Raw genomic sequence first — 18,160 nt, 5'->3', positions numbered from 1 at the left:
AGGGCATCGGGTACAAGGTCAGGTCAGATGGGAAACAAACTTGGTCTACAAGGCTGCACACAGACAGACGCCTGCCAGCAAGTGCACTCTGGCTGCAGATGGCTGAGTGGGGCCTCGGCTCCCCAAGGGAGGTCACAGGGAGGGTTAAGAAGCCTCCTGCAAAGCCTCCTTCCCTGAACCTGAGCCGGCAGTCAGCGCCACCTGACAAGCCCCTCTCCAGCAGGTTGGTTCTGCTAGTGTCATAGGCTTTGCAATGGTTTTTATTTAATAAAAAATCCACATGCTTTTTTTCTCATGATAAAGTAACAAACACTCAATGTGAAATGCTTGAAAAATACAAAAGTTTGAAAAGACAATAAACAACAAAGGCCATACTTAACTATGTGAGCATCTGCCCCCTCACTAAGTCTCTTTTCTACACAAATCTTTAAGAATACTGGGATCACATCAGACACTCCATTTCACGACTTGCTTTGTAAGCTTAAGACTATAACAGCTTTCTATATTTTTAAATGGGCTTAGGAACATGACTTTTGATGGCTGCATAGTATTCCACGATTGGATTTCTTTCGTTCCCATAAGCTCTATGGTTTGAGGTTAGGCTGTGTGCAATTTTTTATTATTCTACAAAAGGCTGCCTTAAACACCTTTGTACACAAGTCTGTATGTAGTCTTATTTCTGAGACTCTGGATACTCACTCAGTACTCAATAAGCATAGTTCCATAGCTCCTGTCAGGCATGTGATGGGGACGGGTTGCTATTTGACTGGGAATCACTAAAATACAAAATATGCTACCTGTGTCCGAGATACCTTCAACACAAAGTGAAGACCTCAAAGGGAGAAGCATCTTCAAGGCTTGTGTTTTTTCGTAGAGGTGCCTTTGGGGTACTTTCACCCAAAATACAACCTAAGGACCTCAGTGTGGGACAGTAACTGGCACCACGACAGGCCTGATGCTGTAAACACGCAGTACTTGGGGACCATCAGCTCTTTAGGACTGGTCCCATGTCCTGAGCCATGCTACCTGCAGCACCTGACACTCTGGGTAGGAGACCCAACCCACAGACTCGCTGGTAGCTCTGATGCAGGGATGCAGCCACTGGGATGGGGCATCAGCACTTGATAGAGAAGGGAAGAGCCACCTGAGCTTCTGAGGAGCTGGGCCTGAGACTGGAAGCTGAGAAAGAACAGAGGGGCTTTCTGGCAGATGGAGCAGCTTTGTCAAAGGGCAAAGGCAGACATATCTGGGACAAACCTGAGGCCAGGCCTGGGTGTGGCTGGAGAATGTCACTGAACTTAAATTCAACATCTCCCTCTGCTCAAATGGGCAAGACCTGTGGCTCCACTTTGTATCCTGGCCTCTTCCCCAAGCCAAGGCCAAGCAAAGTACCTGGTAAAACTGCCCACAGAAAGACAAGATGAATTGAGGGCAGAGGAAAGGGAAGAGAAAGAAGAGGTAACAGAGGGAGAGTGCTGCCAGGTCACATGGGCACGAAAGACCAGGTTGTTGCATGCTGACTGAGTGAAGCCATCTGTCCCCTGGGGTGGGAGACCAGGTGAAATATTTCAGAAACATAACCAGAAAGCCAAATGGTGATAAAGGACAATACTCTGTTGAGCAGGCTTCTCTGGGTTTAGGTGCCAATTGTGAGCCCTTTCTTTTTTTCCATCATGCGTCTTCATATCCAAATGCTCACATTCATCCTCTTACCCCCACGTTTATTCAATGCCCATTCTGGGCCCACCATGGAAACCTGCCAGCACAGACACAGGCCTTTGCCAGCAAGAAGGGGAAGGGCTTGGCTGTCAAGATGATGCTGATGTCAGACAGTGTCCTGGGGGAGTGTCTGGGGGCCAGGCTGGGGAATGTGCATAGCATAGGACAGAACCCTTACAGACCTCTCAGGCCTGCTTCTGACAGTAGAGAATGTCCCTCTTCCCGTGGAAGGCCAGTCTGTGGTAAGCTGGGGGGTCTCTTCCACCTTCACCAGGGCCACAGGGCCCGAGCAGCCCTGCCTCACAGCCCAGCTGGGGACCTGGTGCAGGGGTCACTGTAGCACCCAGAGCCACATCTGCTCCAACTCCGGGCCCCATGACCTGTGCAGCTCGGAGCACATGTGCCCCTCCTGCCTCCAGCACCACTGGAGTGCCAGGCTGCTGCTTCCCCAGCACAGGAACACACTGGAGAGCAAGTTCAACAAGGAAACAGAATCAGAGAGAATACCTAGAATACCACTCCACAGACTATTTATTCACAAATTACTTTTCGTCATAAAAAGGGAAAGAAATATTCACAATAGTGATCAAACTTAACATCACCAATAATGAGACAAAATGACCTTGGGCCTCGTGATTTGATAATTTATGACTTACATAGTATTGCTACCTAAAAAAAAAAGTCTCACCTGAAGCTAATCCTGAAGAAAGAGACAAGTCCAAATTGAAGGCCATTCTACAGAACTGACCTGGATTCTTCAAATATGGCAATGTCATGAAAGACGCCCAAAGCCCCCGCAAAAGAGGGCTGGGAATACTTCTAGATTAAAGAACAAAGCAATACGGCAATAACATACTTACGTAATCCTTGAATAAATCTTGAATGAAAAGGGGAAAGAAACCTGTAAAAGATGTTCTGGGGATAATGAAAAGAATCTGAACGTGGATTACACAGAATAGTACTACAGTAAATTTCTTCCATGTGAAAAGGCTTCTGTAGAGGATTGTTCTTATTTTTTGATGATAGTATTTAGGGGTAGAATGTCATAATATCTGTAACCTCTCAAAGGGTTCAGAAGAAAAACACAAAGAACAACTGCGGCAGGTGAACCCGGGTAAAGGTGCGGCAGGACACTGTCAGCTGGTGAACCCAGGTAAAGGTGCGGCAGGACACTATCAGCTGGTGAACCCGGGTAAAGGCTGCAGGAGTGTTTACTGCACTATTATTATGACTTTTCTATAGATCTGAAATTACTCATATTAAAAGGTGGGGGCAGGGACAAGGCAGGTGGACACACCCAGATTCCTCCCACAACTCAAGCAGTAAACAAATCAAGAGTTAACTGGTAAGAAGATAAAACAGGTGGTGTCTGGGTTAGGGGACACCAGTTCAGCTGAAAATCAGGGTTCTTTACTCAGGGAAGAGAGGACAGATTCCCCATCGCCGTTTTTCTTCCACTAAGCTCTCAGAACCCCAGGCTCCAGGCAGATAGGAAATGGTCCTTTATGGAAAAAATCTGACCAGGTCAAGAAGAAAGTCCCCAACAGGAGGAGATTCCCAACGAAACATATCCAGCTGGTTCACCCTCCAGGGAGGCCCACGTGCACAGAGCTTCAAGTCCCTCAGCCACACACAGCAGAAAGGCAAGGACCACCAAACCTCTGAGGCAGAGACCAAAACCACAGAGGAAAATAGCACAGAAGAAACAAGTACAGAGACAAAAAGTTAAAACCAAAAACAGGCCATTAACATCCTCAAAGTGAGAGGTCCTACTGTACTCATGAAACAAGAAAAGGGTGCTATTAAGAAGGAGCATGGACCGGGCACGGTGCCTCACGCCTGTAATCCCAGCACTTTGGGAGGCCCGAGGTGGGCAGATCACGAAGTAAAGAGATCAAGACCATCCTGGCCAACATGGTGAAACCCCGTCTCTACTAAAAATGCAAAAAATTAGCTGGGCGTGGTGGCACACGCCTGTAGTACCAACTACTCGGGAGGCTGAAGCAGGAGAATCGCTTGAACCCGGGAGGCGGAGGTTGCAGTGAGCCGAGATTGCACCACTACACTCCAGCCTGGCAACAGAGCAAGACTCTGTCTAAAAAATAAATAAATAAAATTAAAAAAAAAAAAAAAAGGAAAATGCAGACAACACTATCCATCATTACTTGCCTCTGAAAATGTTCTTGTACAAATGAACAGGAGGCCAGGTGCAGTGGCTCACACCTGTAATCCCAACACTTTGGAAGGCTGAGGCAGGAGGACTGCTTGAGGCCAGGAGTTGGAGACCAGCCTGGGCAACACAGCGAGACCCTGTCTCTATGAAAAATAAAAATAAAAATAATTAGCTGGGCATAGTGGCACAGGCCTATAGTCCCAGCTACTCAGGAGGATGACACAAGAGGACTGCTTGAGCCTAGATGTTTGAGGCTACAATGAGCTATGACCACACTAGTGCACTCCAGCCTGAGTGAGAGTGAGACCTGTCTCAAAAAAAAAAAAAAAAAAAAAAAAAACTGAACACATGACAGCAAACATGAAAACTCATAAAAGATTTGGCAGAAGTTATAGAAACCTACTAAAAGTAAAATAATCAAAGAGATGGAAAACTTCAGAGGAGAAAACAAAAACTGGGAATCAATCCAAGAGCTCCAATTCCCAATAGTAAAGAGTTCCAGAAAAAGGGAACAGGGAAGAAAACAGAATAGAACAGAGAACAGGAAAGTGACCCCTTTCCCTAAGCTGTAAGGCATGAGTCTAAGATGAAAAGACCCACTGAGGAGGCAGTGCAATGGTTCAAAAGATACTCAAAATGTCCAGGAAGGAAACAAGTTATGTTCAAAGAATCAAAAATTATGTCACCAGCAACACTGGTGTTGGAGTAAAAATGGAGTAAGCTTAACCTTCAAAATTATGGGAAAAAATTATTTCTAGCTTATGATTCTATAAAACCAGCCAAACTTATGTGCAAAGGTAAAATAAAGACACTTCAGACATGCAAACAAGGAAACACAAACCTTTGTCTCCCATGTTCCTTTTCCACATAAGTGGGGCAGTACTCCACTAAAATGAAAGAATAAAACAAAACAGGAAAGATATAAAAACCAAACACCAGAGGTTCCAACACAAGGAGACACCGGTGAGAGTGACTGATGCTCTCACACTGATGGTGAAGGGGGAAGCTGGCCCAGCAGCACTGACAGGCGAGGACCACCGGGGCGTCTGGGAAAGGAGGGGCCAAATAACTCTGACTGATAGAGATCTGCAACTGAGGGGACATGAGGAAAGAGAGACTTCTAGGTACTTAAAAAGAAAAGATATATATGAATCTACAGGATTCACACCAAACTGGAAAACGGCTTGGCAATTTCTTAAAAAGTTAAACATGGCTGGGTGCGGTGGCTCACGCCTGTAATCCCAGCACTTTGGGAGGCCGAGGCAGGCGATTGCTTAAGGTCAGGAGTTCGAGACTAGCCTGGCCAACATGGTGAAACCCTGTCTCTACTAAAAAACACAAAAATTAGCAGGGTGTGGTGGCATGCACCTGTAATCCCGGCTACTCAGGAGGCTGAGGCAGGAGAATCGATTGAGCCTAGGAGGTTGCAGTGAGCCGAGATCGCGCCACTCCACTCCAGCCTGGGCCACAGAGCAAGATGAAAAAAAAAAGTGAAAACAAAATGTTGTGCCAACACAAAGGAAACAGAGTGCTCCTGCATGGCCCAGCTAGGAGAAGCACTGAAAGCAGGCAAGACCTCACAGAGCACAGGGCCCAGACTCACCCATCAGGCTTAGGGAAGAATCAGCAGAGAATGCCTAAAACCACGGAATTTAAAGACACACAGATAAATACCAAATGAAACAGCTAAAACAATGTTTGCCTTGAAAATTAGAGGGGTTCATTGGGTTTGCTATTAAAAAGACTTACAGAACCATTTGAATATTCAAATTGTATGCATAAGTAACTTGAATAAAGATAAAACTAAAAATTTGAAGTAGACAATCAAAATCAGTTCCTCTTCAGATCTGGGAGGCCCCGCCCCACTTTTTTTTTTTGCCGCTGAGGCGTCTACTGCTCTGATTCCTGATCCTTTTATTGTGACCCCGGTTTCCCGCTAGAGGGTTTGATGTCCTCTGCATTACCAATGTGCTGCAGCTGCACAAGGAGGTAATTTGTATAGGCCTTTTTAAAATTATTGTGCCAGTCCCTTCCAATCCAAGGATACAATCTTTCAGTTCTGGGAAATTTTCTTATATAACTTCTTTGCTAATTCCCTCCTCCCCCATCTCCTCTATTTTCTTTTAAGGAATTTGTATTAATCAGATATTGGATTTTCTGAACTGATTTTTAACCACTTAAGAGTGTACAGTTGGGCCAGGCGCAGTGGCTAACGCCTGTGATCCCAGTACTTTGGGAGGCCGAGGCAGGCAGATCACAAAGTTAGGAGATCGAGACCATCCTGTACTAACACAGTGAAACCCCATCTCTACTAAAAATACAAAAAATTAGTCGGGCGTGGTGAAAATTAGCCGGGCGTGGTGGTGGACGCCTGTAGTCCCAGCTACTCGGGAGGCTGAGGCAGGACAATGGCGTGAACCTGGGAGGCAGGGCTTGCAGTGAGCCGAGATTGTGCCACTGCACTCCAGCCTGGGCCACAGAGCAAGACTCCATCTCAAAAAAAAAAAAAAAAAAAAAAGAGTGTACAGTTAAGTGGCATTATTAAGTACCTTCACATTAGTTCCATAACAACCATCACCACCATCCATCTCCAGAACTTCTTTTCATCTTACCAAACTCCGTATCCATTAAACATTACCTCCCAATTTTTCTCTCCTCCCAGCCCCTGGCAACCACAATTCTACTTCCTGTATCTATGCATTTGAGTATCTTGATAGCACATCTAAATGGGAACATACAGTATTTGTTATTTTGTGACAGGCTTATTTCACTGAGCATAATATCCTCAAAGTCCATCCATGCTGTAGCATGTGTCAGAATTCCCTCCTTTTTAAGGTAAACCATATTCCACTGGATGGATAGACTACCTTGTTGTTGATCCATTCATCTGTGATGGACACTTGGGTTGCTTCCACCTTTTGGCTACTATGAGTAATGTTGCTATGAACTTGGGTGTACAAATCTCTCTTCAAGTCCCTGCTTCCAATTCTTTTGAGTCGAACTGCTAAGTCGTATGGTAATTCTACTTTTATTTTATTTTTTGAGACACAGTCTCGCTCTGTTGCCCAGGCTGGAGTGCAGTGGCATGATCTCAGCTCACTGCAACCTACGTCTCCCAGGCTCAAGCAATTCTCTCGCCTCAGCCTCTCCAGTAGCTGAAATTACAGGCGTGTGCCATGACGCCCGGCTAATTTTTGTATTTTTAGTAAAGATGGGGTTTCACCGTGTTAGCCAGGATGGTCTCGATCTCCTGACCTCCTGATCTGCCCACCCTGGCCTCCCAAAGTGTTGGGATTACAGGCGTGAGCCACCGCAGCCGGCAGGTAATTCTACTTTTAATTTGGGTGGCACTGTCATACTGTTTTAGTAGCTGCACCAGTTCCCATTCCTAACAACACCGCAGAGGGATTCCACTTTCTCTAAATCCTCGTCAACACTTGTCATTTCCTGTTCAACAGCAGACATCTAATGGCTGTGAGCTATTTCACTGCTGTTTTGATTTGCATTTCTCTAATCATTAATGTGCTTATCAGTCATTTGTTTATCTTCTTTGGAGAAATGTCTACTCAAAGTCCTTTGCACTTTTTTTTTTTTTTGAGACGGAGTCTCGCCTCTCTCCCAGTCTGGAGTGCAGTGGCGTGATCTCGGCTCACTGCAAGCTCCGCCTCCAGAGTTCACGCCATTCTCCTGTCCCAGCCTCCCGAGTAGCTGGGACTACAGGCGCCCGCCACCACACCTGGCTAATTTTTTGTGTTTTTTAGTAGAGACGGGGTTTCACCGTGTTAGCCAGGATGGTCTCGATCTCCTGACCTTGTGATCTGCCCGCCTCGGCCTCCCAAAGTGCTGTGATTACAGGTGTGAGCCACTGCACCCAGTCCTTTGCACATTTTTTAACCAGGATATTTATTACTATTGAGCTGTGGGTTCTTTTTATATTTTAAATATTAACCCTTACCAGATATGAGTTTTAAATGTTTTCCATTCCATAGGCTGCCTTTCATTCCGTTGAATGTTTCTTTTAATTAACAGAAGTTTTAAATTTTGACATAGCCTAATTTACCTATTGTTTCTTTTGTTGCCTATGATTTTAGTGTATTATGTAACAAATCATTTCCAAGTCCAATGTCATGAAGACTTTATTCTGTTTTTCTAGGAATTTTATAGTTTAAGGTCTTAAGTTTAAGCCTGACCCATTTTGGGTTAAGTTTTGTATATCAGTAGCTAAGGGTCTAACTTTATCTTTTGATTTGTATGTCCAGTTTTCCTAGCACCGTTCATTCTGAAAAGACACTTTTTCCCTCACTGAATGGTAATGGCATCCTTGTGGAAAATAATTTGACCGTTGTATGCAAGGACTTATTGCTAAGGGTCTGTATTCTATTCCATTGGTCTATATATCTGTCTTTATAACAACACTACAATGTTTTGATTACTGCAGCTTTGTAGTAAGGTTTAAAGTCAGGAATTATGAGGCTTTCATATTTCTTCTTTTTCAAGACTGTTCTGGCTCTTTGGAGTCTGCTGAGATTCTATGAACGTTAGGATAAATTTTTCTATTTCAGCAAAAAAAAACTTGTTGGCATTTTCATAAGGATTGAATGTGTAGATTGCTTTAGGTAACAGTCACATCTTACGTCTTGCAGTCCATGAGCATGCAACATCTCTCCATTTATTTTTGTCTTTTTTTTTTTTTGAGACAGTATCTCACTCTGTCACCCAGGCTGGAGTGCAGTGGTGCGATCTCAGCTTACTGCAATCTTCACCTTCTGGGTTCAAGCAATTCTCCTGCCTCAGCCTCCTGAGTAGCTGGGACTACAGGCGCACCTCACCACACCCAGCTAATTTTTGTATTTTTAGCCAAGACAAGTTTCGCCATGTTGGCCAGGCTGGTCCTGAACTCCTGACCTCAAGTGATCCACCCGCCTTGGCCTCCCAAAATGCTCGGATTACAGGTGTGAGCTACCGCGCCCAGTGTCTTCTTTAATTTAACATTTTGTAGTCGTCAGTGTACTTAAGAATATTCTTAAGTACAGACAGACCCCCAAGTTATGACAGTTTGACTAAAAAATTTTTTGACTTTACAATAGGTTTAAGACATAAATCTGTTATAAGTTGAGGAATATCTGTATTTTATTCTTTGTACTATTACTGTAAATGGAACTATTTTCTTAATTTCCTCTTCAGATAGCCGAGTTAGTGTACATAAATATAAATACAACTGATTTTGTGTTTCAACTTTGTGTCCTGCAATTTTGATGAATTCATTTATTAGTTCTAACCATGTTTCTGTGAAATCTTTAAGGTTTTTATATATAAAATCATGTCATCACACATACAAACAGGGATAACTTTACTTCTCCCTTTCCAATTTTGATGGCTTTCTCTTCTTGATTAATTACTGTGGGCAATTAACTCCAATACTATGGTGAATAAGTGGTGAAAGCAGACATCCTTGTCTTATCTCTGATCTTAGAGGAAAAGCTTTCAGTCTTTGACCACTGATTGATTTTAGTTTGCTGAGACACCCTTGCATTACATTTGGTCCCAGCCTTTTCATAGACTGCTAAACTTGGTTAACTTGATTTTGCCAGTATTTTGTTGAGGATTTTGTATCGATATTCACAAACGATACTGGTCTGTAATTTTCTAGTAGTATTATTGTCTGGCTTTGGTATCAGGGCATGTTAGAGTCTCAGAATGAATTCACTTGAGAAGGACTGATGTTAATTCTTCTTTAAATGTTTGGAGAATTCATAAGTGAAGCCATGTGGTTCAGGACTTTTCTTTGTTGAGAGGTTTTTGATTACTGATTCAATCTCCTTATTAATTATAGTCCTATTCAGATTTTCTATTTCTTCATGATTCAGTCTTGGCAGGTTGTATGTTTCTAGGAATGTGTCTGCTTCATTTAGGTTAAGCAATTTGTTAATGTACAATTCTTAACAGTATTCTCTTATAATCCTGGCATCAAGTAATCCTCCCACCTTGAACCCCCAAAGCACTGAGATGACAGGTATGAGCCCAGCCCAAAATCCAAAACTCTTGAGTGCCAACGTTGTACTCAAAGGAAATGCTCATTGGAGCATTTCATATTGGGGGTGTTCAACTGGTAAGTATAATGCAAATATTCCAAAATCAGAAAAAAATCCAAAATCCAAAACACTTCTGGTCCCAAACATTTCAGTTAAGGGATACTCAATCTGTATTTTGAATGTGGCTTTTTCTTGATTAGGCATTTTCTTAGCTGGGCTAAGAAACCTCTGACTGTTTTCCAGAGCTTCTATAAAGTTATTCCATCTAGTCCCTAGTTGCTTATTAATGTTTTCTATGGTGGAACGAGAACCTGGAGCTTCCTAGACTGCCATTTTACCAATGTCAGAATACATATTTTTAAGTTTTATTACATTAATAAAATAACTGCTAATTGAGGGATTACTGTGTGCTACATTCTTGTCTAACCCCTTTATATGTAGCATGTAATTTAATCCTCACAACAACCCCAAGTGACAGGCACTATTATTTTCTCCATTTTACGGATGCAATTTGCCCAAAGGATCACAGCCAGTAAGTGGTGAAAGCAGGGGAGCAGCCCCAGTCCCTGGCTCAAGCCCCCACATTTAACCACAATATGACACACAGCAGAGTTGGTTGCCTCAGGCCACTTTGCTGTGGCCCTTCTAGTCTGGGGTGCTTTGTTCAGAGTCTGGCGAATATCCACAGTGGATGTTTTCTTCTAGATCTGGTCAGCACTGGTTGTCTTTCATCATAAGAGGAAGGTGACCCAGCTAGCCAGAGGCTCTGTGAGCACTAGTGGGCTAGACGCTTGTCAGGGACCACGGTGGGAGAGCTAGTCTTTCAGTTGGAAACCTTCCATTATGTTGACACTTTTCTACCTCTTGTATGAAGTGCCAGTGTCTCCAGGAAAGACTCCTCCAATCTCCTGTCTGGGAAAACACCTGGCTGCTGACATCCGGGGAGCAGGGCAGAAGATAGGCCTGAGCATCCTACTTACCTACTTGTCACTACAGAGAATTTCTCTTAATTCCTCTATTTTCAACCTCCACGACTCCCCTCTGTTGTACCTGGTGTCACTTATTTTGCAGACTTTAAGTGCTGTCTAATAGAAACACAATGCAAACCACATTTCAACAAGTAGAAACAAACATGAAATTAATTTTAATACTTTATCTAACCCCATATATTCAAAATACTATTATTGCAACATGGAATCAATATAAAGAAGTATTCATGGGATGTTTTACGTTCTTTTTTTGTACTAGGTCTTTCCTATTTGGTATTTTACACCTGCTGCACATCTTCCTTCAAGACAGCCACATGTGACTCATGGCTACTACACTGGACAGTGTCGGTCTAGAAAATCAACTCCTGCAGGGCACAGTGGCTCATGCCTGTAATCCCAGCACTTTGGGAGGCTGAGGGCAGGATTGCTAGAGCCCCGGAATTCAAGACCAGCCTCGGCAACAGGGCGAGACCCCGTCTCTACAAAAAATTTAAAAATTAGCTGCGCATGGTGGTGCACGCCTGTAGTCTCAGCTACTCAGGAGGCTGAGGTGGGAGGATCGCTTGAGTCCAGGAGTTTGAGGATGCAGTCAGCTGTGGGTTCACCACTGCACTCCACTTGGGCAACAGAGCAAGACTCTGTCTCAAGAAAAAGAAATGAAACCCCACATCTTATGGTAGCAGAAGGAGTCACCCAGTGATGGAAAGCGAAGAAGGGAATGCGGGTGCCAAGAGAGAATTCCACCAATCCCTATCCCATTCCCATGCCTATGCCTGATGCCTGCCACCCTTGGCACTCAGAGCCTTCTAGCGCTGAGCCCTTCTGGGAGGCTGCTGGGCAAACTGCTTATTTCTTGTTGTTCTCACTCAAGCAGGCCCATGGTTGCAGCTGCTCTGCTATGCCAGGTCAGTTTAACTCTCCCATTGGCTTTTCTTTGGAAAGAAAAAAGCTGTATAATACGTGAAACATTTCAAAGAATGTATGTAGCACATATGTAAGATTCATAAACCTAATAATAAACTAGAGTTGTGAGCGACCTCCCCACACCCCACTTGGGAACTCAAGCGTCATTTTGCTTCTCCCAGTCTTATATCCCTCTGTCTCCCCACCAGGAACTAGAATTTTGTGTATCACTGCGCTTATTTTTTTCTTTTAGTTTACCACATGTGTATGTATCTATAAGTAATATAACAATCTGTTTTGCTTCTCTATATTGTGCCATATGTCGTTTTTAGCAACTTGCTTTTAGCTGACGTTCTGTTTTCAAGATTCATCCATGTTGCTGCATAAACCTAACATTCACTTACCGTTGCTGGCGTATAACATTCCATCGTGTGAGCACAGACATTTGAGTTGTTTCCAAGACATATATCAATGGCAAAAATTAAGATGTCTGACAAAACCAAGAGTTGGAGAGGATGTGGATGGCTTGGAATTTTACCTGCTCCTTTACACCCACTCTGGAAAAACTGTACAAACAATTCTGCAAGAATTTTTCCAGAGTTTCCCTAAATAGAAATCCTGGATCACAGAAAATAAGAATGTTCAGCTTTGCAAGATAATGTCTCTATTCCAGAGTGGGTGTAAAGAAGCACATAAAATTTCCACACTATCCATATCCTCTCCAACATCTTAATTTTTGCCAGTCTAAGCATCTGTAAAGTGGTATCTCACTGTATGTAGTCTTAGAATACTAACGAGGTTAAATGTCTTTTTCTATGTTTAATCAACATCTACGAAATGCTTTATAGGAGTTCTTTATATACACTGAATTAGAATCCTTATCCTTTATAGGCTGTAAGTGTTGCAAATATCTTCTCTCTATTCTGGCTTGTCTTTTCAGTCTTTACTGGTGTTTTTTGTTTGTTTTGGTTGTTGTTTTTTTTTTTTTTTTTTGAGACAGGGTCTCACCCTGATGTCCAGGGGTGTAATCTCGGCTCACACTGCAGCCTTGACCTCAGGGACTCAGGTGATTCTTCCCACCTCAGCCTACTGAGGAGCTGGGACTACAAGTGTGTACCACCACATCTGGCTAATTATTTCTTTTTTTTTTTTTTTTTTTCATAGAGACAGGATTTTACCAAGTTGCCCTGGCTGGTCTGGAACTCTTGGGCTCTGGCAATCTGCCCACCTTGGCCTCCCAAAGTGCTGGGATTCCTGGCGTAAGCACCTGGCCTATTGGTGTCTTTCAATAAACGAGAGATCTTAATTTAATCTAGCAAATTCAGTCATTTTTATTTTAGAGTGAATATTTTATGTGATTAAGAAAAAGGTGGCCAGAGGCTAGGTGTGGTGGCTCACGCACCTGTAATCCCAGCACTTTGGGAAGCCAAGGCAGGCAGATCGCCTGATATCAGGGGTTTGAGCCCAGCCCGGCCAACATGGCCATCTCTACTAAAAATACAAAATTTAGACGAGTGTGGTGACAGATGCCTGTAATCCCAGCTACTCGGGAGGCTGAGGCAGGAGAATCACTTGAACCCAGGGGGTGGAGGTTGCAGTGAGCCGAGATCGCACCACTGCACTCCAGCCTGGGCGACAGAGCGAAACTCCATCTCCAAAAAAAAAAAAAAAAGAAAGAAAGAAAGAAAAGAAAAAGGTGGCCAGGCGCAGTGGCTCATGTCCCTGTAATCCAGGCACTTTGGGAGGCCGAAGCAGGCAATTGCTTAAACTCGTGAGTTAGAGACCAGCCTGGGCAACATGGCAAAACACCGATTCTACGAAAAAATGCAATAATTAGCCGGGCATGGTGGTGCACGCTTGTAGTCCTAGCTACTCGGGAGACTGAGGTAGGAGGATGGCTTGAGCCCAGGAGGCGGAGGTTGCAGTGATCCAAGAACGTGTCACTGCACTCCAGCCTGGGTGACAGAGCCAGACCTTGTCTCAAAAAAAAAAGAAAGAAAAAGAAAAAGGCACACTTCTCTATCAAGGTCTTAAAGATAGTCTCCTATAATTTATCCAAAACTGAATTTCCTGTATGTTGTGAGTTAGGGATCCAATTGCAACTGCATCCTTCTCCGACTGTCACAGCACTGTTTGAAGAGTCTGCCCTTTGCACAGCGATATGTAATTCCACCTCTGGAATTCAAGCTTCTTAGGTCTGTTTCTGACAGCTTCGGTCTCACTGGCCAATTTGGATTTCCCTGAGCCAATTTTGAAGTAAATCTTGATACGGGCAAGGCAAGTGCTCCCTCCTCATTCTTCTTCTTCACAATGACCTCTCAATACTACAACTTAATTCTTCTCAACATTTTAGAATCGACTTCCACATTTCACATAAAACTCACAGAGCTTTAAAGAGGCACTGAATCCACAGAACAATATGAGTTTTTAAAAGATTCAGTCTTCCTAAGCAAGAACATTCTGCCACTATTTATTTGTCTTCTTTAATGTCTCTTAATGAAATTGCAAATTTTTCTCCCTCAAAAATTTTACATATCTTTTGTTAATTCTCATTTATATCAAAGATGGTTCCACTGGGAAAACAGAAACCATGCTAAGGCATTTCAAACACAAAGGGTTTAATACAGAAAATAGGTGCTTTCAAAACAACTGGCAAGGCTATACAGTGTGAGCAAAAGTAAAGTGGGCTAACTCCCCATCTAATTCCCACAGTCATCATCAAGAGTCATCTATACTGCCATCTATAGGTTAGGAAACTGCAAAAATCTGCTGCCAGTACTGCAGCTGCTCTGCAGCCCTGAGACAGCTGGCCAATGGGGGAAGGCAGAAGCCACTGCAAAAAGTCACCTCAAAAATCTAAACCCATGCACACCCCCCAACATACACTATGGCCTGAGGAAGAAAGGTTCCACCTCCCTTCCACTTGGCACATTTCCCAAGACACATGTCATAGGGCAAATGACACACAGAAGCCTGCTGCCAGAGGGTTCTGAGTGCTACTGCTCTAGCATTCCAGCCTCTGAAACCCAGGGACAAGCCCAGAAGGGAGTGAGTGGGAAGGTACTGAATGCCCAGGCTGTACCTAGCATGTCATTTTCCTCTTTTCAAAAACATGCAGAAATTACTGATCTACTGTTACATCTTTCCCCTTTTGTTGTCCCTTTGGTTTTACATTTTTTATACTCCTTTTTAGCAGGCTTTCAGCAGGGCAATGAAGTAACTTCATACGGTAACTCCAGAAGTCCTGAAGTCTAGTTCAAAAGCAACTTGACTGAGAATGGCCAGGGCTTCCCGAAGGGTTACTGAAACTCTCCTCATACAAAGGAAGGTCACAGCTTTTGAGCAAAGGTGGTTATTAGCTAACTTCTACTTCCCCCACAAACACAAAGAGTTTCCTTTTTTGAGAGGGGAGGAGGTTGGGGGAAGGGAGAGTGTCAATGAGGACTTGACTCTATATCCATGATTTTTTAAAAATTTGTTTTAAAATAAACTAGAAGAAAAATCACAAGATTTTAGCAGTTATTAATTCAGGGAAGTAAGAAAATATGTATTACATATTCTTTGTACATTTTTATGACTTAATTTGCTCAGAATCTCAACTTAACAATTAGAAATCAATCTGCTTGGCCGGGCACAGTGACTCACGCCTGTAATCCCAGCACTTTGGGAGGCCGAGGTGGGCGGATCACGAGGTCAGGAGATCGAGACCATTCTGGGTAGCACGGTGAAACCCTGTCTCTACTAAAAATACAAAAAAAATTAGCCAGATGTGGTAGCAGGCGCCTGTAATCCCAGCTACTCAGGAGGCTGAGGCAGGAGAATGACATGAACCCGGGAGGCGGAGTTTGCAGTGAGCCGAGATGGCGCCACTGCACTGCAGCCTGGGTGATAAAGCGAGACTCCGTCTTAAATTTAAAAAAAAGAAATCAATCTGCTCACCCTCCAGACTGTGACACAGCACTATACAAGGACAATCATAGGACCATGAGTCAAGGAGAAGCAGGGTGAGCCTTGTCAGGGCAGTGGCCTCCTCAGCCCACCTGGAACACTCCTAGGCCCTACCGAGCCTCAGTGGGCTTGCACATATGTGTCCTCATTGTCATGCCTTCACTGCTCGGTCCTGGTGCAGGCCACCACTCGTAACTTTCGGCTTCTATGAGAGATTTTATTTTTCTGTCTAGGGAAAACATGTAGCAACCAATGTAACTTCAATCCAATACTCAAGTGCAAAGTTGATGCCTCCTCCGTGCCAGGCCATGTGGTCAAGGGAAATAAAACCTACTCCTTGCCTTCAGCAAGTCTTCAGAGCGTGGAAAGGTGAACAAGGCAGCAACTATGAGTGTGGATACCACTATGTTCAGTGTGTGTAACAGGACAGTTATTAGAAACAACCACAAAAGCAAAGCCAAATGGCACTTCGAGAACAGCAAATAAACTCTGTTTCCACTTGAAAGTGAACCAAGAATCATCTGGTTCTCTCTTCAGGAATTCTCCGAGAGGCAAGGGGAGGCTCCCACTCATAACCACATGGTCATCTCCAGGCTGACCAACCAGGGAACTTCAGCAGCCCAAGCACTGGGAAGCCCACTGGGAGTCCACTTTCTCTGGGCTTTGACCCCAAAGACCCACCAGAGAGGCTCCCAGACAAAGGGCTGTCCCAGAGGCTCCTGACCGGGCCAACACCATCCAAACCCTCATTTGGAAAGGCAAACACCTCCACCAGAGACATGCATAATCTGATGAAGAATGGGCTCCAGGGATGATCAGGAGGGGCCCCCTCTAAACAGCATTCTTTTCTTTTTTTTGAAACAGAATCTCACTCTGTCGCCCAGGCTGGAGTGCACTAGCATGATCTCAGCTCACTGCAACCTCTACCTCCTGGGTTCAAGTGATTCTCCTGCCTCAGCTGGGATTACAGGTGCTCGCCACCACGCCCGGCTAATTTTTGTATTTTTAGTAGAGATGAGATTTCACGATGTCGGCCAGGCTGGTCTGAAACTCCTGACCTCAAGTGATCCTGCCTGCCTCAGCCTCCGAAAGTGTTGGGATTACAAGGCATGAGCCACTGCGCCTGGCTTTTTTTTTTTTTTTTTTTTTTTTTGCCTTTGAGACAGAGTCTTGTTCTGTAGCCCGGGATAAAGTGCAGTGGCACAATCTTGACTCACTGCAATCTCCGCCTCCCAGGTTCAAGCAATTCTTGTGCCTCAGCCTCCTGAGTAGCTGGGATTATAGGTGTGCAACACCACACATGGCCAATTTTTGTATTTTTATTAGAAACGGGGTTTCACTATGTTGGCCAAGCTGATCTCAAACTCCTGGCCTAAAGTGATCCACCCACCTCGGCCTCCTAAAGTGCTGGGTTACAAGTGTGAGCCTTTGCACCCTGCCTAAACAGCATTCTTTACAGGCAAATACAATCTGACCAGACCATCTCTGCTTCTTATTTTGGAGCCCCCCCGCCCTCAAAGAACTACCACAAGTTCAAATGTCACCTAATCCCCTACCTAATACCCTGGTTGGAATGAATTGGTTTTCCTTCAGTACTAAGCCTATAGGAATTATAGCACACCTTTCATGTCCTAGGCCAAGTCCCACTAAGGAAGGAGAAAGGTCTCTGCCCTCTGGGAACTATGGTCTGGATGGAAAAATCAAGCCTGGGCACCAGGAATGGTGAGAATTACCAATGGTTCTGATGCGATAAGCGAGGGACAAATAGGGGACTGGAAGAAGCCAATCTATGAAAGGAGGGACCACAGACATTCTTCCACTGTGGTAACATCTGAGCTACACCTTGAAGGATGGCAAGGCTTGTCTATGCAGAAAGAGAACAAGGGAATTCCAGGAAAGCATCAAGGAAGCACACACACATCTAGGAGATTATTAATGGGGGCGGGCACAGGAAACAGCCCAGCTGGGCCACTGAAGGCGAAGTAGTGGAAAGCAGACCTAAACCAGCTTGTGAAGGAGCTTGCATGTCTGGCCAAAGCATTTAAGCCTGTGATTCTCAAGCTGGGGAAAGACACACTTTCCCCTTAGTGGCTTTATCAGCACCACCTAGTCTTAAAAACGAATTCGTGGATACATGTATATGTATGTCTCACACATTCACACACATGCACAAGTACTCACTACACCTCCCACCCAACCAAAGTTGAGAACAATGGATCCAGTGAACATTGTTATTCATGGGGTGCCCTGTATTCCTTGAGGGTGCTGGGGCAGAAACCAGGTGAAGAACCTGGTTCTCCGACTTAGCCTTTTTGTGGCCTTTCCATACATCTTTAGGAGACTACATAATGGCCAGCAAAGAACCTGCGAGTACAAACTTCCAGGTGAATGAGTGA

At 44.2% G+C, this 18,160-nt stretch overlaps 1 protein-coding gene across 4 annotated transcripts in view; it reads right to left on the bottom strand.

Annotated features, from left to right (window-relative positions):
- The window catches only part of DGCR2 (DiGeorge syndrome critical region gene 2), an 84,982-nt gene that overhangs the window by 32,778 nt on the left and 34,044 nt on the right, over positions 1-18,160 (bottom strand).

Source organism: Pongo abelii, chromosome 23, assembly GCF_028885655.2.
Source record: "Pongo abelii isolate AG06213 chromosome 23, NHGRI_mPonAbe1-v2.0_pri, whole genome shotgun sequence".
Lineage (NCBI taxonomy): Eukaryota > Metazoa > Chordata > Mammalia > Primates > Hominidae > Pongo > Pongo abelii.
Note: the sequence above shows the minus strand (reverse complement) of the source record. Positions and strands in the feature narration are given on the sequence as shown.